Here is a 23,726-nt window from a genome sequence, read left to right as displayed (position 1 = left end):
GCTATAGCTGGTCTGGAATTTTCTGTATAGAGAAGGTGGATCTGTAACCTATAACAATCCTCCTTTTGTGCCTTTCAAGTGCAGGGTATGGAGGTAATTCACCATGGCTAGGATGGATTTCATTTCATGTTCAGTGGGAATGTAGGCTAGTACACAATTGTTAAACCAAATGGTTTCTCTAGAGTAGCATGCAGCACCAAGAAGGAGGTTTAATTTACATTCTATTATCTTGCCTCTGCTTACCTGGAGTCATTTTCTCAGTTTCTCTGACCTTATTGGGCTTCTCATAGCTCATAAACCTTGTGAGGTTTAATGGGGATCCTAGTTGTGCACTCTGTGAATGCTGTATATGTAGGCACTTAGTGAAGATGTGTTTCCATTCCATCCTTTGTACATAGGAATGACACTTGGTATATGCAGACATTAGCATTCATCTACTGCTACCTATTGAGATAGTTTTTAAAGATCTAGACAACGCTTAAGAGAAATAGCAAGCATACAATCACAAAAAGAACAACAAAAACTATCAAATTGAATGTAGCCTCACCATTGTGAGACTTTGTTGAAACCTTTGTACTCTGTAAGGACCCAGGTCAACGAGTGAAGCCTTGCATTTTTTAGGCCTGAGATGGCTGGCTGTCCATATATGTATGCCAGACAGGGTTTGAAAGAGAAATCTTTTATCAGAAGTATGATTGAGCATTCACTGGTTTGAGAAATCAGCTATGTCAGTTTGGAACGATAAATCGTAGCTCTTTTATACCTGTGTAGTCAGGGCAAGATTGTCTTAAGTCTTTATGCTCCAGTTTTGTTGCCTGGAGTATTGAATCACATTGGACTCAGTGAGTTAACTAATTTACAATCTTAGACACTTGATACATAGTAAGTGCTAAATAAATGTAGCCATTTTTCAAGCATGAACTGTATTATAGTATATTAATTTAATTTTATTAGTTTAATTTAATTTAATTTAATTTTGTTTTATTTTAAAGTCAGTTTTGTCCCAACTAAAACCTTCCTACTGCATACTCATTCAAACATGTTAAAATTTTGATGTCATTGGTTCCTGAACATTGTAAGAATAGAGTGTGGTTTTGTTTTGCCTTGTTTTATCTTTTTTTTTTTTTTTTTTTTTTTTTAAGTTAGTCTCACAATGTGGCCCAGGCTTCTTCTGAACTCCCTGCCTTCCTGCATTTTCCTCCCAAGTGCTGGGATTAAACATGGGCACCAAGACACTCAGCAGCAGCAGCAGCCATATGCTGCTAGAAATTTTGTGGCCAGTTTCACTGAGAAGCAACCAAGGATCAGCCCAGATGGAGTGCCTAGAGCAAAGATGCGGAGGAGTGATGAAGCACCTGGCACTTACCTCTCTGCACCTTTTCTCACAGAAGAATCGGGATAGCTAAGCAAGCAAAACACAAGCAGCTAGAGCTCTTGGCCTCAGGGGCTATATGATGCTACCCTGGCATCAAATGAAGCCACCCAGAACTGACCTTTGCAGGAATATAGGATCTCTCCGATGATAATGTCAGTGGAAGTAGAATCAGACAAGACAGTCATAATGTGTCCAAGAATGATACATGTGTCAGAGAAGCCCTAAGTAATTTGTAGGTTGACGTAGCTACTTTCAATTAATATAAGCAAAATCAAACTCATCCATTTGGAAAACTGAGTATATTATGATGAAATTACTTTCTCCTTAGGTTTCCCTGTTGCTTTAGCTGCTCATTTGATTCTAAGTTGTCAGCAGTAAGCTCTGCCTTTGAGATTAGATCACAAATTCAACAATGCACTTCTGTTGTTGCATGTGTGCAACCTAGTTCCCAGTTCCTTTTTTAAAAGTGGAATCAAACTCCATATGGTTTGGAGTTGTTAAGCCCTAGGAGGTGCAGTAATTGAATGGAATGTAAGTGACACTGTGGCTGGGATTCCTCTAGCATCCAACAGTTGACATGTGCTGATCTGTCTTCTGGAGGAAGGAGTGTGACTCTTGACACATAGTAATGTTGAATCTGATAAGGATCATGAAGCTCAGAAGGTTAAAATGTTCATATGGCCAACTTCTAGGGTTCTGTTAGCAGTGAGCAGTTGCTTGGGAGGGGACAGCCTCAGTTGGGATGCCTGTAGCAAGGGCAGAGGTCCCAGGGATGCAGCTTGTGAGTAGTGATCCTTGCTTATTAGATTGATCTTTTCAATGATGGAGCTTCCTGAGGTTCACCGAACTCTGGAAGGAATCCCAATAAATCCATTGGTTCAGCAAGCTCTACTCACGTGAAATCCTTTCTTTAGCATATTATCTGTTCCATACCTTGGTAAATAAATGTCTGCTCCCATCTCTAGAGGAAAAGCTATACAACGCATCACCATAAAATGGATTTCTTATCAGCTGAGTAAGTAGTCTTAGCCCTCCATTTCTTTGGGTCTTTTTGATGTCTTTACCTTATGATAGAAGTGGTATACTGTGTCACAGACATTTAAATGTAGTCTTTTTCTGTGCAAACAAACCCATGGACATACAACATTAAAGCTTAGTACAAAATATGTCACTTGTCTTTTAGCCAGAGGTCCATCAGTGCTTCTAGAAAGGGCTAGACTGTAAATATTTTAGGACTTGTGGGCATGGGGTCCCTGGAGCAACTCTTTAGCTCTGCTGTAGTATGAAAAAAAAAAAAAAAAAAAAAGGCAGCCGCATTATGCATAAATAAATGTGTGTCTGTGTTTCAGTGTTGTCCTAGGCTCATAGTGTGATGACCTCTGCTTTTGGCTTAGCTCATCTTCACCTTCTCAGCAGGCTGAGCACATCAGCAAAGAGCCTTGTTTAGCCTAGTGAGATGAGCTAAGGGGAAGAGAAGGACTTGATTGGTCTCTTTTGCACTCCGCTTAGTTAGTGATGTTTATTGGGAGCCGATTCATTATAAGGAAGTTCAAAGAGCATATCTCTTGGTAAACAGAAGATGTTTAATAGCACTTAACCTTTGGAATTTATGCAGAGAAAGATTTGAATGTTATTATGCTTTATGTCTTTCGGGGGTGCTTCAGGTACTTGGCTGTTAGTGCTACTTCAATTGCAAGCTCCTGAAAAATGAATAATTTATCAGCTGAGGGATAGTTCTCATTGCACTGTGTGCCTGACATTTGGAGCTCTGAACATCTTCAATAAAAAGGGACGAAAGCGTTGGAAAGTGTGGTGTTTACTGAGAATGTGTTGAGAGCCCTGCAAAGAGACAGTTCGATCATGGGTATCGAAGCCTGATATTGGTTACCTAAAGGTAGGCAAGAGCAGACATGTCATGGAGAGTTGCTCTTGTTGTGGGCACTCCTGCTGCAGAGGCCCCTGTTCTGTTTCAATGCTTATTCATCAAAAAAAAAAGCCAAAGACAACGCTGGCAGGAAGGCACCATTGATCCTGCAGCCAAATGTGAAGAATACACATCCAGGCTCCATCATGTCAGAGAATGGAAAGCATTTGTGAGGCACAGCTAGGGAAGGTGATGTGCAGTGTGCTGCATTTGGAATCTCTGACACACATGGGTGGATGCAAAGCTTCAGTCATTGTCCGTTGATCCTGGCTGCTGGCAGAAACCACCCAATTCTACAGAGATATGAAGGTTATAACCACATCCTCATAAGGACCGAGGTTTGTTCTAGTTGTGTGAAAAAGGAAGACTAATTAGACTAAATAAAAATCCTGGCTGAATATGAAGGCAAATGACTAATGGGTAAGTCTATTCAAGTGTGGAGTAAAGTCCCAAGGGGAAACGCTGAGAGCCTCACAGTGAGAATCATTTGCAGGAAGCAGAGAAAAGCCACTGTAGAGAGCTGCTGCCTCAGAACGGCATCGACAAAGGCTATTAAAAAAAATGGTTTAACAATTGTAAAATACATAATTCTCCTTTTATTTTAATTGTTCTGATTTACAGAGATGGAAGCTGGAGGGATATGGTGGCAATTATCATAAAACAGTTACTCACAGCCTGGGATCACTTTGCTCCAGAGTTTGCAGTTGGACAAGTGAATCTGACATTAAAATTAGGCATGGAATGGACTGGCTCGCTTCCCTTTGGTCTGAGTCCTTAGCCCTAGGCTTTATGGCCTCACAGATTTCAATTGCTAACAATTTTCTGTGTGTATGTTTTTGTTTGTTTGTTTCTCAGAATAGTTCTTCCTGGCTTCCCAGCTTTGCGAGTACTACCCACCATTCCCCAGTCCTGCCTTTTTAAATCCTAAGTTTCTGTACCCAGTCCCTCCTTTCCTCAGATCAATCTATACTAACGTGCCCTAAGGATATAGTATATAATAAGCAAGGAGCCAGCCCACTACTGTCAGAGTTGGTAGAAGCAGTAAAAAGGCAGTGACCTTACAGGAAATGGAGTGTTGCCTTAGATACACATGGAGTTGTACTGGGAGCAGAGCCCTGTTGGCATGCAAAGGAAGTGTCAGAGTGATAAAGTCACAGGTTCTGTTTATTTTAGTAAAATGAGAGAGCTTTGGAGTTTTGAAGTGCGGGACAGTGGGCTATGCACAGATAGCCTGGTCTCCAGTCGAGCTGAGGTCTTGATCCCCAGTGGTACCAGATGGGTGGTAATTTCCACCTACATGGGACAGAAGGCCATGTTTCCTGGACCCCTGGCTCCTGTCAAAGTTACCACCTCCACAGCCCCCACAAGAGAGGCTTGTGGGGCTAGCAGTCATGTAGACAATGTCCCTAGCTTCTAGCCTTCTGGCTAGACTCCGCCCCGCAGTTACCTAGCAACAGCAAGATAGCAAGCCCACTATAAGAGGGATTGTTTGGGCCCTCCTTGCTCTCTTCAGCTTTCACCTTTCTTACTCTCCAGCTTTTCTCTCTTTCCCTTCCTCCCTCTCTCTACATGGCCATGGCTGGTCTCTCTCTCTCTTTCTACCTTTTCTCTTTCCCCCTGTCTTTCTACAATAAAGCTCTAAAACAATAGATTGTATGCAGCCATGGACTGGACTAAGGACTCTCGCCTATGTGGAAACCACCCAGCGCCCTGTCTTTCCCTCTGCCCTCTCTTCCTTTATCTCCAAGGCTAAATGCTGCCCCAGAACTTCTGTTCTGTTCTCAGCTCCTTGCTGTATCCAGAGTGGGATGCTGGAGCCTGAGAACCTGGTACCCTGGTACTGGGGGCTGCCCCTTGTTCACTACCCACCATGTGGGGTCAGTGGCTTAATACAGCAGATGCCCACCTGGGGCCGTGTGAAAAGCATCCAGCAGTCCTCTCAAGTCCCTCCACACAGAGCGCCAGAACTCTGGCAGGACATGGGCACTCTCTCCTACTCCCATATACCTACAGCTCCACATTGAAGTAGATCTATGTTGTTTGAATTTGCTGACACATTGGAACCAAGTAGATATCTAGGTATGGACTGACTGAGGAAATCATCATGTGCGCCACAAAGGACCAAGGATGGAAAATGGGCAGGGGACCACTCAGTTCATTCTTAAGTGCTGTCTATCAATAAGCAATGGAAGGCAGTAAAAATGGGGGTAGTGTGGTCCAGTTTTGGTAAGTGGCTGCCGTGTGTGAGATTCATTTGACAGATAGGAGATGGTTGCAAAATCAAATGGGATAAAGATCATGGTAGTGAGAACTGAGGCTATTGTAATGTGAAGAAGGGCCATGTGCAAAACTTACTCAGGATGTGAAATATTCAGGATTTTATAATAGTTTGATCTTGGTGAGTATTCTAGAAAATACATCAGAAACAATGAAAAGTAGCTAGGGGAGGACACATTTTTAGTTTCCTTTCATTCATGTCCCTTCCTCAACCCAATTCAAATTAATGTGGGTTTTGGTGCCTCGCTTACAGTTTGCTATGGTTTGCTTGTTTATGTTTCTGTCTAAAATCTTTATTTGTTAGGTTCAAGACATCTGTATTTCATCTTAGATAGTGCCTTGTCTGTTTCTACTTGTCTCAATATGTGAGCCTTTGATGTAGCTATGGCTACTAAGTTCAGAAGCCTATGTTGACCAAGCAAGTGCTTATTAAAGCAAGCCAAGTCAACTTTGCACCATCTATACTAATTCTGTAAGGGAGACAGTGATCCCATATGGTCTTTTCCTCTGGGGAATTCATGCTCAGAATCTTTTGATTTTTCCAAGGGAAGCTTGAAATCCAGGTTCATAGGCAAGTTAAACCTCATTTTAATGATTTTAATGGATTGAAAAACATTAAGTTTGAATAATACAGAGATTAAAGGACATACTTATTTGGAATGGAAAAGTTTAGACTCACCAGAACATAGGGGTTCTACAAATTTATACAATTCCAACAAATCAAATTTCCCCTCTCCAGCAGTTTCTAGTCTTTCTTATGGTTACTGATAGCAAGGCAGGTAATGAGGCACCAGCACAACCCAAGGCTGAGTGTGTGAATCAAGAGTGGATGCTGAAGGGACCCCGATATAGCAGTCTCTTGTGAGGCTAGGCCAGTGCCTGGCAAACACAGAAGTGGATGCTCACAGTCAGCTATCGGATGGAGCACAGGGTCCCCAATGGAGGAGCTAGAGAAAGTACCCAAGGATCTTAAGGGGTCTGCAACCCTATAGGTAGAACAACAATATGAACTAACCAGTACCTCCAGAGGTCTTGTCTCTAGCTGCATATGTAGCAGAAGATGGCCTATTCAGCCATCATTGGGAAGAGGCCCCTTGGTCTTGCAAACTATATATGCCCCAGTACAGGGGAATGCCAGGGCCAAGAAGTTAGAGTCGGTGGGTAGGGGAGCAGGGGTGGGAGAGGGTATAGGGAACTTTCAGGATAGCATTTGAAATGTAAATAAAGAAAATATCTAATAAAAATAAATGAATAAATAAATAAATAAACTAGACAGTTTATAATGAAAAAAAAAAAAAAGAGTGGAATTCCATAGCCTTGCCTCCCACACTGTCATATAGACATGGAGAAATGCAAAGTACCTTACTGCAGTTATATGGATAATTAGGATCTGTGTGGGTATGGAATGACAAATTATTCATTCATCCTTTCTGCCCCCCTTCTATGTTCTAGTAATGACAGATACACAGACCTGAAGTAGCTTCTGGTTGACCAAGGCTAAGGCAGGGGCTCTTTCTCCTTCCTCTGACCCTAGACCAAAGTTAGCATGATGGTTAAAGCTATGTTTCTGGTGGGGGCTACTCTGGCTACCCAGTATGAAGGTTGGTACATACAAAGCTCAAGGAAATAGCAGTTAGAAGTAGACCCTTAAGATACATTAGTGTGTGGCTAATAAGATTTAATCTTTGAAATTGGCTTTGTAATTGTCCAAAGACCAGTAGAGATTGGTGCTAAAACTTTTCAGTATCTACTTGGATGGAATTATCTCTAGTATGGATCTTCTAATTTCAGAATTAAATAGGCCAAATGAAATAAGATCTTTGGAATGACTCTCACTAGGAATACTAGTGTGTGTGTGTGTGTGTGTGTGTGTGTGTGTGTGTGTGTGCGTGTGTGTGTATTTATGTATGTGCCATATGTGAGAGTATGTGTGTTTGCAGATACACGCATGGGTGTATGTGGGTTAGTCTAGCCAGAGGACTACCTTGAGTATCACTTGTATCATACTTCAGGCACTGTCAACTGGTTTGTTTGTTTGTTTGTTCATTGTTGTTTTGAAAACAGGATCTGGAACTCATGAAATAGGCTAGACTGGCTAGTGAGTGTACACTAAGGAATATCAATCTTTACTACTCTCTTTCATCTTTTAAGATGCTGTGAACAACATAGTGTTGGCCTGGGTGATGTCTTATTATAGGTTGTGCTAGCTAGTTTTATGTCAACTTGACAAAATCCAGAGTCGTTTATGAAGAGGGAACTTTAGTTTCAAAAGTTCCCCCACCTTATTGGGTAGTGAATAAGCCTGTGGTACATTTCTTGCTTGATGGTTGTTGTGGGACAGTTCAGAACCAATGAAAGCAGGCAGAGAAAACCAGTAAGCGACACTACTCCATGGCCTTCAGTTCCTAAGTTTTGAGTTTCTGCCCTACGTGAGTTCCTGTCTTGGCTTCCCTGGATGATGGACTACACATTTTAAGGAAAAATAAACCCTTTCTTCCCAACGTTGCTTTTATCCATGGTGTTTCATTATGACAATAGAAACCCTAACTATGACATAGGTCCATAGATGTTTTCTGATTTTATTAACAAAAATATGGTATGGTTAACAAAACAAAGCCAAAAAAAAATTAGCTTTGAAATGGAAAGGTATGAGCTTGTGCTATATTTTTAAATTACATCTGGGAGGTCTTAGATATACTATTCCTTTCTTTATTCAACTGGTCTGTGTTCTGCACCTTGTACTGGGAGCTTCTTATTGGCTGATGGAGATTATGATAGTGAAGGAGATGAAAGTTTTCTGGCTTGTTCCATCTACCTCTAGTCTATCTTGGCAGTTGCTCATCTGTAAATTTAGATGAAGTCCTTCTCCTGCAACTGTAAGTTCAGAGTTGGCTGAGATATGTAAGCAGACCTTGATCTTCATCTCTAAGTGGTAGCTGCAGCCTCTGCTCTGACCTTCTTTTCATTCCTGCATCTTCCAGGTTCATTTTGTATAAGCCAGGAGGTTGTTTTCTTTCAGAACTCAGTTTGCACTTTATTCTCATTCATGGATGTTGTTAAGGTCCTAAAAATCGATTGGAGCACTTGCCCTTTCCCCTTTCCACATGTTTTGTATTGCACAGTTCCTAAGTGACTTGCTTTCTTCACAGATCTTCACCATTCTAGACTCTTTAGGTACATCAGTGACCAAGACAGAGCAACAACATTAAAAAACAAACAAAAAACAAAAACAAAATCCTACATATAAACGTTTCATTTTAATGAGTTTGATACAATGAGGTTAAGTAATTAACACAGTATAGAATCCAGATTACAAATATAAGAATATGTGTATGTTCAGAGGCTGAGGACCCTCCCCCCCATCTTGTGGTGATTTAAATGAGATCTGCTTCTGCCCTTTGAATGCTGGCATGGCCAGCCTGAATCACCATACCTGGCTTATTTGGTACTCAGGATTAACCCCAGGCCTTCATGCATTCTGGCAAGCACACTACCAAGATCTGTTCTGAGCCTCACATCTCTACTTTTGTGTTTTAAATATTTTGTTTCTAGATAAGGTTCTGTAATTACACTTAGCTTTCAAATTACTTGTTTCTTTTAAGGATCTAATTTGAAGGTGAGAGTTGCTCTATGCTCATTAATCCAAAGCCTTTAAAAAGGTGCATTTGTTGAAGTTTAAATAGTCATGAATGATATTTAGAAAATGCCAATTATATTCCTCAATATATTAATAATTATATATTTCATTAAAAGGAATGCTTTGTAGTTGTACAGTGTAATTATATATTTGAACAAACTGTCTCTAGGACTAAATGAGCTTCATTAATTACCAAGACAATTGCTTTATAATGCTGTGGAAATATGTTATTATCGTATATACTTTTGGTAGTGAGTTCATATAATGTTTTATAATGATATTTAACCATTTAATCAATTATACTGAGTTGAAGTGTGAAACAACACTAGTGTTCCCTGAATTTGGCACTATAGATATTTAATATTCAACTAAAGTTTTTCACATCAACCACTAAATACAGAATAGCAGAGGAGGTTTTAAAAGTTCCAGCTCCCCAAAGGAATATGATTTGGTGTTCCTTACCAAGTGTGCTGGTTAGTGTTTTGCCTACTTGACATAAGCTAGAGTAATGTGGGAAAAGGGAAACCCCAATTAAGAAAATGTCCCCACCTGTGTGGCAAGTAGGTGAGGCTATGATGTATTTTCTTGATTGACAGTTGGTGGGGAGGGCCCACTTCACTGTGTGTGGTCCTGCCCTTGGACAGGAGTTCCAGGCAAATAGAAGGAAACTGACTAAGCCAGTAAACTGTATTTCTCCATTGTGTCTACTTAAGTTCTTGCTCCCAGGTTCCTTACTTGAGCTCCTGTCCTGACTTCTTTCAATGATGGTCTGTGAGCTATGAAATGAAGTGAACCCGTTCCGCTTCAGGCTGGTTTGGGTCATAGGGTCTTATCACCACAATAGAAAGTAAACCTGAAGCAAAGCTAAAGTTTTGTTTTGACCTTAAACCTGAGCTTGACCATCATCAGCTGATAGTGTCAGCTGCTGATTAACTGAAGTATGTACATACTTACCTGAGAATACTTGGGAAGGCCCAATCTTTCAGACTTCTGCTCCTCTCTGCAGGGCCACACCTCCTCACCAGGAATACTGAGGAGCAAAGGGGAAGCTTTTCTGCTGTTAGCTGTAAAGTGAACATCTATCAAAAACTTAGAAATTGTGTCTCGGAGGCTGTAAAGAGTTGGTGCCATTCTGTCACTGTGGTGCCGAGTCTTAGAAATCTGTAATTATGGGTATATTATGAAGACATAATGATATAATCCTGGTGTGGGTTGTATGAACATATGCATTCTGTGGGTCATGATATCAGATATTGGGGTTCATATAACATATTCTGCATATCATGTACTTGCATTATGATTCGTAGAGATAGCAAGATTGCAATGAGGAAGTAGTGATGAAATAGTTTTATGGTTAAGGGATCAGCGCAGAATGAGGAACTGTATTAAAAGGTTGTATCATTAGAAAAGTTGAGAGTCCAGGGGTACATAAGTTACAAGCTCAGGAGTTACATAGGATGTCCTCAGGTATCTGCCCACATCCATGCCTCCTACACAGTCAAATTTCAGAGTCCATCACTTAACTCCTACACCACAGGGTCTAGCATCACCATCCTTCTTGTTTGTATTAGAAATCTCTTCATTGCTACCTGGCTTGTTATTTTGTAACTGAAGTAACTTTTATCCCATATCCCCTTTGATTGGTCTGATTGTTTTTTTTTTTTCTAGAGTATACCTAGATGAGATTTCTATTGCTTTAGTTTTTAAGATGAAATTATGCATTTTGAAGTATATGTATCTTGTAGAATAACTGAGCAGGCCCAGTGACACTAAAGTGTCTGACATTACTTTTTTTTCAGTTTCAAGAACTTGATTTCCATTTTCAGCATCTAAAGAACACCAAATATTATTCATTATTCTCATCGTTGTACTGCGATATCTTCATATACTGTTAGTGTATAAATGAATATGTCCTAGGACAGACAGGGCTACACAAAGAAACCCTGTCTCGAAAAAAAAAAAAAAAAAAAAAAAAGAATAAGCCTTTCTTTTACGTGATACCAATCCATTTTTACCTCCTTTCAGCTTTGTGCCCCAACTATTATACTCCTTAGCCATGTGAGGGAGGGCGTGACTTTAGACTGTGTGAATGACTTAAAGACACGTGGTTCCATCCTGTTAATGGGAAGAGCAGAATTCATTCATTTTGATGGCTAAATAGTACTTCTTGGTTCATATTATCCAGTTAATCTATTGATGGGCTTTTAGATGAATCACATTTTGTGACTTATCCTAATGATGCCAGCATAAACAGTAGTGTGGTGATGTCTCTGCACCATATTGGACTTCTTTCCTTTGGGCTTGCTAGGTCATACGACTGTATTCTGTTTTTCTGCTGTGCTGGGTGAACCTATCTACTGTTTTCCGTGATGGTTGTGCTAATTTCTATCCCTACTAATATTGCGTGTGGGTCCCTTGAACTCCACATGCTTGACAACACTTGTTGTCTCCTGTCTGCTTGCTAATAGCAGCTCTAACAGGTGGGAGATGCTCCTGCATGACTTATGTGCACATTGCCCGACACAGAGCTGGCTGTCAGTTACTGACGGACTGAATGCTGAACAGGTGTGGATTTCACATAGCTTAACACATGTATTTTTCCTTGGCTGAGATTTTCTTTCCTTTCAGAGGCGCCTCTTAAGCCTTCCAGAATATAATCAGTTATTCTGCCTGGTTCAAGGTGGCTTCATATGTAAGGTGTAAAATCTTAGCACCTGCAATCCGTGACCAATTTAGTTTGTGGACACTGCACAAAGAGACCTGTTCATGGACACAGTATTGTTCTGAGAAAGGGTTAGTTTGCATTGAAGGCATTCCTCAAATGCATATGTAGAAGTTTGGTTCCTAACTTATAGCTCTATTGAGAAGGGTTAGCACCTTTATCATGTGGTGCCTATTGGAATGAAGCTGGACAGTTGGGGATTATTAGGATACCACTTCACACCCTACCTCCCAGATGTTATAAGTTGAACAATTTTGCCCTTTCCTAAAGTTTTACCTCACCTGATCTTAGGGAAAAAAAGTTGGGGTTTTCAGTATTCACCACAGAGTAAAGCCATGAGCTCAAAGAATCCTGTTCTTCAAGTTGATTTTTACAGGTAATTTGTCTGGTATAGAAATATGCCTAGCACAGAAAGGAAGTAACAGCTGTTTTAACTAACCCAAAAGCTGAGGAAGATACAAGGTGAAAGATATGAACACTTTGTTGTATATCTCAGGATGATGGTGGTGGTGTTGATGATTTATTAATTACTCTATTATTAGTAGTATATTACTGTTATTGCTATTAATGGAGAAAAAGTTATTGAGGATAACTTTCTATGGACAGTAATTGATGATTCTGTCATTGAGACTATGGTTAAACAACTTGTCTCTGTGTGGAAGACCCAATGTAATTAGGGAATTAGATCACAGACTTTCCAAAGTTGAATTTAGTGATTGGGTACTCTCTCCGAGTCTGCGGCTTTCTTATATGCCACATCCTATATGGCCTGGACTTGTAAACCTGACTGTGGCTGCAAGAGAATGACAAAAGGACACACTTAGGAGAAAGCTCAGGCTAGGTGGGCTCTGCTGACTTTGCTGGGGCAGCACCAACTAAGTACCTTTAGGACAGAGGAGGGAAGTCAGCTAGTGCAGTTGGAGGACTCTGAAGGTACATACTCTTAGATTGTCCTCATTCAGGGAAGGGAAGCTGCAGTTGCTAGTTACTGCAAATATTGGTCAATCCTTTCAGGCTTCCTTGGCTCCACACACTATGTGTCCTGATTTCTTATGCAATCTGAATGTCTCAGTCTGTGTAATAAAAAATTACTGCTGTCTGGTGGAATTTGAAAGAGACTTCATAGTCTCCCGTGCTGACTTTGAAGTAACTTAAATCATAGAAACCAGGTGACCGCAGGGACGCGTTACTGTCTTTGTCCATTGATTGCTTTAGAGAGAGATGATTTGGTTTAAAATCTGCAGTTCTCTGTATCTCCTGCCTATCCTGTAATGCAGCTCCTATTGCCAAAGAATAATTCAACTAAACATGCAGACTTATTGAAGGCAGAGAGAAGCCATACCACCTGTAATTTGCTCCCACCTATTTTACTACAGAAGCTAAAGAAAATGCCAAAAGTCCAAAGAAATCTTTATGGCCCTCCATTCAAAAAAGAAAGTCTGGACAAAGCTAATTGATTTTAGGCTCACTGTTGTTCATTATCTTAATTAGTCTAGGCAATTAAAGCATTAATTGATTGGAGTTGATCCCTTGCTAACAAACAGTAAAACTGCTTTTTGGCTTGATTTCTCTAAGAAGTACTGGTTTATATATTCATGCTCCTCTTCACCTGAGGCATCTATGTTGGGAACTAAAAATGGGGGCCCTGGGGAAGAGGGGGAGGAAAGACCCATACCCTGCCAGAGTTTTACCTATTCTCTGGTCTGTCAGGCATGGGAGAGCNGCCATACACTTTCCACTCAGCCCTAGGTGGGCATTCAAGCCTCTGACCCACTCTTCGGGGGTTGGCCAAGGGGCAGCCCTAGCTGGGAACCCTGGAGTTACTTTGCTAAAGCCACCAGGGTAATAGGAGAGAGGGATGAGGGAAGAGGTTGCTAACACTGACAAGAGTGAGTGCAGTGGGTCTTGACTGGAGCACAGGAAGGCCTTCTAAGGGGAGATTAGGGGGAGATTAGAAAAGGGCTCATTAGGAGAAATCCTGTCCCATCCTCCAAGTGCAGTGGGCATTGATGAGTAGAGACTCTCTATGGTTTTAGAGCTTTATTATAGAAATGCAAGGGGAAAGAGAGAAGGGAGAGAGGGGGAGGAGAGAGAGAGAGAGAGAGAGAGAGAGAGAGAGAGAGAGAAGACAAAGAGAAAGGGAAGAGGAGAGAGGAGTGAGAGAAGTGAGAGGTAAGAGAGCAAGCAGGGGCTGAACAGTCCTTTTTATGGTCTTTACTGTTGCTAGGTAACTGGGGAGGAGTTTAGCCTGAAGGTCAGAAGCTTGGGACATTGTCTACATGACTTCTAGCCATGCTTCCCTTGTGGAGGGCTCTGGGGGGCAGTAACTTAAGCAGGGGCCAGAGTTCCAGGACCAGGACCATGAGGGAATGCCTATCATGTCATATAGGTGAATTATGGCATAGGAATGTTCTGCTCTCATGCCATAGAACTGTGGCTACTGAGGTCCTTTAACAATATCAATAATTCCCAGCCTGGCTATGGTTGCTTAACACTGTCCACTAAAGCAAGCAGCGTCCCTAGTGACAACCTGGACTTGGCAGTGTGCTTCTCTAGGTTGCTGGGCCTTGCTTCAGTACCTCTGTGAAACTGAGGGTCTGTTCCTGTGGGGCATGTATTGATATAACTCACACCTCGTGATTGTATTTTCTGTCTCAGGTTCAAAGCCTTGTATAATCACTGCTTCCTAACTAGATGAAGTTCTTTGGAAACTTCAGAGTCCCCTTGAGTCTGAGAAAGGGATGGGGGAGGTACAGGCTTGGTGGGCTCCAGGTAGGTTGATCAACTTCATTAGCACGGTCTATGGAAGAGCTAGTTCAAGTGTGAAAAAATCTCTTTAAGAATGAATTACTAATCCAATAATTTCAGTATTATAATCAGACTAATGATGGAGAAGAACAACAGCAAGGGGTTGTTTTAACAGGAAAAATAAGCAAAGCTCCTTGAAAATTCTGATGTATTTTATTTCAGAAGTATTTCTATAGTAAGTTGGGTTGATAAATATCTCTTAGAAGTGAGGTTTCCCTTTTTATTTTGATGCTATTTTTTTATTATGTTCCCCTAGAAGATAATCATGGAAATAATGAAATTATTGATTAGTGTTTGGCTTTCTTTTTTTATCAGGTTGAGTCCTTTGTTTTTCATATTGATACAACAGCATGGCAGTCAGAGCAAAGCAAGATTGAAATGGTCATCTGTCTTGGAGGTGACACACAGTGGTGACACTGTGCTGCATAGTCAGCCTCTTCATTGCTACTGACATGGCTTGGATGAGTCTGCTCAGGATAAAGTTCAGAAAACATATAAATCCTAGATATTACTATTTAATAATACTTTCAGAGAATTATGGTTACTGTGTCTCTGATAGTGGTTATGGCTGCTATTTCACCTAAAACAATAATTATAATTATTGTATAATTATAAAAATATCTTCTGTATAGATGTTCATATAGCATCCTTAAAATGTTCTCTATGAGCAAGATGAGTGATCCTTCCTTGCTTGCAGTGTAGCAAGTGTTTAATTGCTCTCTAATCTGGGAAGAAGATGGGTCTTTCCTATTTATAATTTGTTACTGATTTCTTTCTTTCTTTTTGTACTAGATAGAAATGCTGACTCAGGAGTGGAAAATGATATTCCCTAACTAGTTTAAATTCACAATGAGTGTTACTTGATATCGTAACTTTGGGGAATTGGCCTTTTAAAAATAATTGTCTGTTTGTATTTTAAAAATGAATATTATGAAGTAGTAAGGTTTAGAAATACATTTAGGTTGGTGATTATACCTACCAGGAGAATGAGTGAGCTGACCCTATAGGAAGAACACAAATTTGATAATCTTGAGGTGGGGTGAGACCAAGGGTAAGCCCCGCAAACCAGAGCAACTGTAATAAAAGCCTAAGATAGGATATATTCTTCATTTTTCATGGACATGTTGAACTTTATATATTTATGAAATTAAAAATGAAACAGAAGGGAAGAAACCAGGCCTGAGAACCTAGGATCTGACGCTGCTCTCCACTTACAGTGCACAGCCCTGCCTTAAGCTCCTGGAGAGTTTTCCATGTCTCCTCTGGGGAATGCTTCCTAACATACAGAATCATTCAACACATTGCAGTGTTTCGTCTTAATTCGAAGGGTGATCCCTTGTCCATCTTAGAACTTGTGTGATTTTAGGTAGTAAGGTAGAATATGGGAAAACTTGTACTCTGATTTCCAAAGGAGATACTTTTTAATTTTCTTAACCTGATTGCATCTTCAACTGTCCCAGTTTTCCTCTCATCCACACTTTTTTTTTTGTCATCCCCTTCTCCTTTCCTTTAGTCATCCATTCAGAAATACCAGTGGAAAGTCATTTTCTGAAAGAAGCCAAGTTTGGCTGGAGTTGAGGGCATGACAGGGAGGATTAGCTGGGAAGAGTAGAAAGAGGAAGAGGAGAAGGAAAAGGAGGAGGAAGAAGAGGAGGAGGAAGAGGAAGAGAAGGAGGAGGAGGAGGAAGAGGAGGAGGAGGAGGAGGAGAAGAAGAAGAGCATCCTACCCTGCTTGGGAGGGCTGCTCATTAAAAGAAAGCAGATAGTTTATTTTTCTAAGACAATAAGGGATGTGGAGCAGAGAAGTAAATTTTTTTTTTTTTTTTTTTTTTTTTTTTTTTTTTTTTTTTTTTAGAAAAACAGAAGGTAGAATGAGCAGGCATTAGCCAGGGAGTTCTTAGGATATGATAGATATGGATAGTAAGGGAGGGTGAAGGAGATAACGGGATTTCCGCTATGATCACCTGGCTGGCTGGATGTAATGTTTATGAAGATAGAAGAAAGCATTAAAAAAGAATGGGTATTTTGTTTGAATTGAGATTCTTGAGTTTGGCTTGGAATGAAGTACCCCCAGATACATAATGAGAATTAGCTGGAAGTGTGGACTGAAGGTAAAGGTATGAGTTGTAGATGTTCTTGGAGTTGTCACTAGTATAGAAGTGGTACCACAGACAAAAGAAAGGGCAACGTTAGCTAAGGAGCGCATAGATAGTTAGCAGCAAGACTCCTTCCTCCCTTGGGTAGGCCCTTGTTTTTGAGTATGAATACAGATGAAGATGGGGAAACTATAGAAAAATCAAAGGCCATAGGAAAATTTCATTGAGTCTTGCTTTAGAGATCTTACATGTGGAAACTTTCCATGGATCCAAGCCCGACTCCTGATATAAATGGGAAAAGGCTGCTGGGCTGGGGGAAGGGAAGTGATGTGGTAAGGGAAAATTCTGAAGTATCATTTCATTTTTTTTTTTCTTCAGCGCATACAACTAAAAGTTGGATCTTTTTAATGTAATGTTGTAAGTACTTATTTAAAAAGAAAACGGCAAGCAACTGGGTGTCTAGACATTATAATCTTTTCCCCTCTTCTTGCTGATCTCTTCAAAGACTAGCCTGTATCTCCCCATCCTGCATGTCTGGGCTCGGAAGGAGGTCTAAACTGTGGTTTACATTCGTGGTCGATATAACTCTTGAGCTTTGTCATGATCTGGTCTCTGATCTACCCTTCCACAAATTGGATTGAACTCATTTATTCTTAATTACCTTCTCCACGTAGCTAATGATCATGCGCATAAATTATACCCATTCTTGGACGTCGGGTGTATTATAGTGCTGATTCTGACGGGTGCACCCACTAAATTGTCTCCCTTTCACTATAACTTCTCATGAGGACCTTCAGGTCCCTCTGTACCCTCTGCCTTGCAGATTGCTCTAGCTCTGTTGTCACCTGCCCGTGTTTCTTTTCATGTTTTCCTTAAGAAAAGGACAGGGATACTGATTATTACTCTAATGACTCTGTGTAGTATTTATCTGTAAATGTTTGTTGAATTAATAAGTGGACTTCCCCTATGCTGACTCAACTGAAAACAAGGAGAAAAATATTTCCGAAAAGCCACAGGGCCACCAGTAGGCACCCGCAGCATGTACACAACTTGTGTGCTTCATTCACAGTATGGGCCTACAAGCTTCATTTAGAGTCTGTTGTTTTGGACTTTATATGCAACTATGAAGGTTATATCAATCTTACAACTATGTATCCAATGTAAATTTAGAGAAAACCCTTATGCAGTGATAGATGCAGAAATAAATATGGCACTAAATTATAAACAAACATAAAAAGTCTTAAAAAACTTAGATGAGAAAGAAAGCCACAAAAAGTAAAGTTTGCATTTTTCATTTATAAATGCACAATATTATTTTTACATATATATGAAGATATAAATATACATACACACACATATATATGTACATTTGTATGTATATACAAATATAGGTAACATGAAGCTAAATGTTTGTGCATAACAAAGGAAATGACCCACAGGTCAAATATTTAGTCCACAGTATGAGAATCTTTTTCATCAGTACTTCAGTCAGGAGATTAATATCCAGAATTTATAAATAACAGCAAAAGTTAACCCTCCCCCACTAAAAGAACTTCTAGTCACAAATGTGCTGACGAACAGACAGTTCTCTACCGAAGAAACACAAGTGGCCAATTAGTATCTTTAAAAGTGTTCAACATCTTTAGCTATCAGGGGCATAAAAATTAAAATTATTTTAGGATTTCATTTAATCCAGTTAGAAAGGCTGTCATTTAAAAAAAAAAAAAAAAGACAAATGCTGGCAAGGACATGGGGGAGAGAAGAACCTTTATCTGTTGTTGGTGGAAGTACAAATTGGTCCAGCTCCTACAGAAGTGAGTCTGGAGGTTTCTTAAAGATCTAAGACTAATGGCTCAGCCGTTAAAGGCTAGGCTCACAACCAAAAATATAAGAAGTAAGACTAGAACTATCATATGACCAGCTATTTGTTTCTTATGGGCGTGGACCTGAAGACTTTGTATGAGATCACAGAGATGCTTTTATGGCCATGTTCACAGCTTCTCTGTTCCTAAGAACCAGGAGATGGAAGGTGCCTAGATGCACATCAACAAGTGAATAGATAACTAAAGTATGGTGCATATGTACACAATGGAATTTAATTTGCTTGTAAAATAACGAAGTCATGAAAATTTGCAGGAAATATGGATACATCTGTAATGAGGAAAGACTCAGGCCAAAATTGTATGGTTCTCCTATGTGGACCCTTGTTTCCAATGCCTGTCTGAAGGAATGGGGTGAGTGAAGGACTAGGCTTTGGAACTAGAGTAAAAAGAAGAAAGAAGTGGATTGTTGGACATGTGACCTGAAAGCTGCAAAAGGCTGTAAGGAATGGGTTCTGAGGGAGAGGATCAGAAGGACAATGGCAAAGCCAAATTGTGTTTTAAATAAGGAAACCCCAGTGTGTGCATGCTCATTAGGAGCTTAGAAGAAGGAAAAGGAAGTCTTCTCATAAACAGAACAGACAAACATCCCTGTGGTAGGACCTCGGCGGGAAGATGCTCACATACCCAGCACTGTGGAAAGCACCATAGAGCTTTCAGGTTACAGTAATTTGGGGCGGAGAAATACATAGTATAAAATCAGCATTCAAAGATGAGGACGGAAGACAGACAGTTTAGGAGGCAGAGATAGAGGTAGAGATAGTTCACTTTCTCTCATTAAGTGGTAGTGCTGAAGGTATGTTAGCTTACCTTTAAGATGGACACTCAGTTTTTCCCTCTGATAGTTGAGAAGTTTCTTCTCTCTCCTTTAGCTTCTTAATGATACTACGGACATAAAAAGTTTACATTCTTTTAAAAGTTCTTTTAGGCTCTGTGTGTGGTGAGGCGTTTACAAGATGAGGACACTGTAAGAAGCAATGCTTTGGAGATTCCTGTACGGACTCCTGGTCTCATGGTCGTCTGAACTGGCGGCCATTAAAACTTCAGTTTTGCCATGGTTAAAGGGATTCTTTAGTCATTCTTGTGGAAATAAAATTATTTCTTTCTTTTACTTTTAGATTCAGTTACCTGTTCGGTTTTATAAATGAGTGAAACCACTGACTAAAAGTCTTTAATCTCATTATCATTTTTCTCATTCCTTAGCAATTAGAAAAGCATACACTAATCCATTTTTTGCTCCTAGTAAATGGCCTCTGGGCTTCCGTGGAGTTATGTGATTGGACAGTGCTTTCTGTAGAGGGAGATACTCAGTATTGGAAATGAGTTTAATGCATGATCAAAATAAAAGAGCTTTCTGGTATGGAAAAGTTGCCTTTGAGTCCTCTTGGATATTGAGATTTTTAAATAGAACTTGTGGGTATACCATTATGAACTACATAACAATTTAAATGCATGGTCAGTGATGGCAATATGCTTCTTTAAAAGTTAAAGTGAAATAAGCACAATACCATATATTTGCCACTAAGATATATACTAGGAGAGTGTCGCATCTAATGATAAAAGATGAGTGACATTTGGAAGATACAAACTATTTGCAATGGCACATGTGATAAGAGACCAGAAAACCACAGGAATTCCTGGTGATTCTGCCATTGCTCAGAAGTTCCACATTTTGAGAGTGTTCCATCATGGATGCTAGAATTATATTCTTGTCATCTCTCATATTTAAACAGTGTTTTCCTAAAACCACAAAGAACTCCCTGTCCCCACTGACATTTTTAAAAGCTTAAATCGTTCAGCATCTTTTAAATCATGTTTTCAGGTTTTGCTCTCAATGTCATAGAGGATTCATATTACCTTTTTGAAGATGTAATGTATAATATTCTCCAGTTGTACAGAATATTCCACTAGACCCATTGGTTTTTCTGCCTTGCTCAGGCCTTTCCTTCTAGGAGGAGCCATGTTGAAGCTCAGTAGTGGATTGCTTTTCAGAAACAAGCTAATGTCTCCCAACTCAGTTCTCTAGAGCATTAAGCATCACCATGTGTGGAGTTGTATCTCTGACTTGGCCAAGGAGAATCACCAGTCAAGAAACTTGGCTTTAATTTCAGTGACTTCAGTGTTCAGTGGGATTAATTTATGTTCCTTTGTTAAGTATGTGTGTTCTAAATGATTGGCTGCATTGGGATTTCATTCTGGTTCCTAGAGGAGGTGGAGAAAACGTCCTCAGATTCTTCATCAGAAAAATGCTGGCTAATTGAGAACACTATCTGTTTAGATTATTTCAGGAATTAGCCTTTTTTTTTTTTAAACTTGTAATTATATGCAGTGTATGGCTAGTGTTTCTTTGTCTGCCTCCTCTTTCTGTGGGGATATGTCGAAAGGCCCTGAATAAAACCAGAAACTTGATTTAATAACTTGCCAGAACAGCTGTTTAGCATCTGTCCTCAAGGCAAAGAGTTGAACTGATAGGTTTCATAAAGAAAATGAGGAATCATTATACAGTTCATCTGAATTTCATTACTTGTTAGAATTCACTCAAAGGATCATAAATCCTGTATTTTTCATTATTCAAGAGTTATGAAAAGGGGGTGTGCATTTTATGATAACAAAAATCATGATAGGGCACTAGAAATTCATCCTTTAATCAAAGAACAAAAAGAGATTTGCAGTTTCAGATGGATGCTAATCCCTAAGGAAGGATGGGCCCAGAGGTTAGAGGTGTGCCCCCTTGTGTGGGTACAGATCATCCAGCAAGGGGACTGTCAACACTGCAGTTGGCATTTTGAGTTTGAGATTGTTCATAATAGGATGTAATGTGAATTATGAGAGCTTTTCAATTAAGCCTAAATTTTCCTGACATCAAAGTTTTATAAAACTTAAACTTTTCACCCTCTTAATTTGTTTTGGTGGCACTGACCTCTAAGTCACAAAGGTCTGCCACCACACGCCTTTCTTCCTGCACTGCTGTAGGTTGAACTTTGTATTTTGGGGACTTAAGTTGAAGGAGCAGCACTGTTTTGGTGCATGTCAGGCTTGTGGTAACAAATTAAAATAATAAGCTGGCCAAAACCACTGACTAGAATTGATAAGCATACTGTCTGCCAGATTCTATCTACTATGGCAAATCACATGGTCAAGAAGATAATGGGAATGTGTGCTTTGTCTCTGTGGAGAACACATGCTGCACAATGCCATGAGTAGCCATGTATACCATTAGGGGTCAAAAACAAGCATTTAAGAATGTAGTCATCATAAATATGGGAATGGTAATTTGATTTCCAATACTTGTGATATTTGAAAAAGAAAATGTGTTCTGTCAAAACAGGAAGAACACTGAAGATGGTTACCGCATCTGACAGCAATCCTTTTATAGCTTGCATTCAGTCACTAGTTATGGTTTGTCTGTTTGCATGCCAAGCATTCTGAGATGGCCAGAGCCTACTTCCATTTTTGTTTGGAATTTTGGAGTTTGCTATATTGGGGGCGGGGTGGTTGGTAGAGGTTGTTATGGGTAATAACGAGGGAGAGGATATTTCTTGGCCACATTAAGAAGAGTAAGAATCAGTGAAAACAAAGGATAGAGATTGCTATGCACAGCTAAAAACTAGACCGGTACTAAATTTTGTAATTTCTTAAGAAGAAGGCAGAATAGTTCTACATGCTCTATGCTTGGACTAATAGCTGTTGAAATAGTTTCAAACTGAGATCACAGAATAGAATTGGGGTCCATAGGAACTAGGGTCTTGCAGTAGATCCCTTCTGTGGTTTTGTGGGAGAGCAACTAGGACTGAAGCAGAGATAAGCATGCTTAATAGAAAAGGACTAAGGGACATCCAATCATGTTGAAAGTCATTTGAGATGTACTTCCTATATTTAGTTTGTAAGAGTGGACTTTTCTCAACAAAGCTTTGCAGCTATAATTTGCTATGTCCACCTTTGGACTGTATGTCGCTGGCTATTGCCTGTATTTTTTAATACTGGTACTTGTGAGAAACTGCACAGTGACTCAAGCACACAGGATGTGAGCAAAGCCCGGGCCTATCTGCCATGGTGAATATGCAGAACACAGATGTGTTTTGAAATCTGCAGTTACCATGACCTTTATGTTACCAAAATGGTTGGCTCTGACCCTCATTTATTTTGTATGGGTATTAGTGAAAATACCATACTTAAGAAAAACAGCCAAGCATTGTGCTTGCATCCTATTTTAGACAGTACAATTTTTTTCAACGAAATTTATACTGAGTGCTTTTTGTGGGATAGATAATTTATTCACAGCAGAGACTACAAGAGAGGGCAAGCAACATTGTCCTTGACCTTAGAACTTGTGTCTTGTTATTGTACCGCTTACGATAATGGATGGGAAATTAAGGGGTATATTATTTAAATGGTAGTCCACATTTACCCATGAGCTTTGGTAGAGTGTCTTGAATACCCGAATAGCTATTCTGATTCGTTGCTCTCCCCACAGCATAGTTGTTCTATGAAATGATGTCTGCTTCCTTCCTAAATATACATTCAAGAGCTGAGGCACGACAAGAACTTTCCAAGAAAGGACCACTTAGACATACTTAAGATCTACATCATCCATGTTACTAGACTGGTAAACGTTCTCTAATTACCAAGCTAGTTACACATTATGAAGAGACTGAAGAGCCTGTTTCTCCCTTTCTCATCCTAGGGATGCATACTTAGTCCACAAAAGTTTGACTTACCCTTCAAATAATCAACTGTTATTTAATTATGACTGTAATTCCATGATTAGAATTTTCCTAGGTGCTCACTCTAAGGCCAAATAAATATTTGTCATGTCCCTATGTTTATGGAGTAGGAACAGCATGTAATTCTGTCAAGCCAGACAACATTATGTTTTATTGTTAGTAGTAATATTAGTATTATTATGAGAAATTGAGAACTGAGAAAAATTAGCAAGCATATTATTATGAGAAAAGTACCTTATGTTATCAAGAGAAAATACCTTATGTTTATCTTGATTAAAAACAT

At 39.8% G+C, this 23,726-nt stretch overlaps 1 protein-coding gene across 50 annotated transcripts in view; it reads left to right on the top strand.

Moving 5' to 3' along the window:
• Positions 1-23,726, top strand: part of Ptprd (protein tyrosine phosphatase receptor type D) — a 2,152,432-nt gene that overhangs the window by 1,788,760 nt on the left and 339,946 nt on the right. The window lies entirely within an intron of this gene.

This window comes from Mus pahari, chromosome 6 (genome assembly GCF_900095145.1).
Source record: "Mus pahari chromosome 6, PAHARI_EIJ_v1.1, whole genome shotgun sequence".
Taxonomy (NCBI): Eukaryota; Metazoa; Chordata; class Mammalia; order Rodentia; family Muridae; genus Mus; species Mus pahari.
This window is presented reverse-complemented; position numbering and strand designations above follow the sequence as displayed.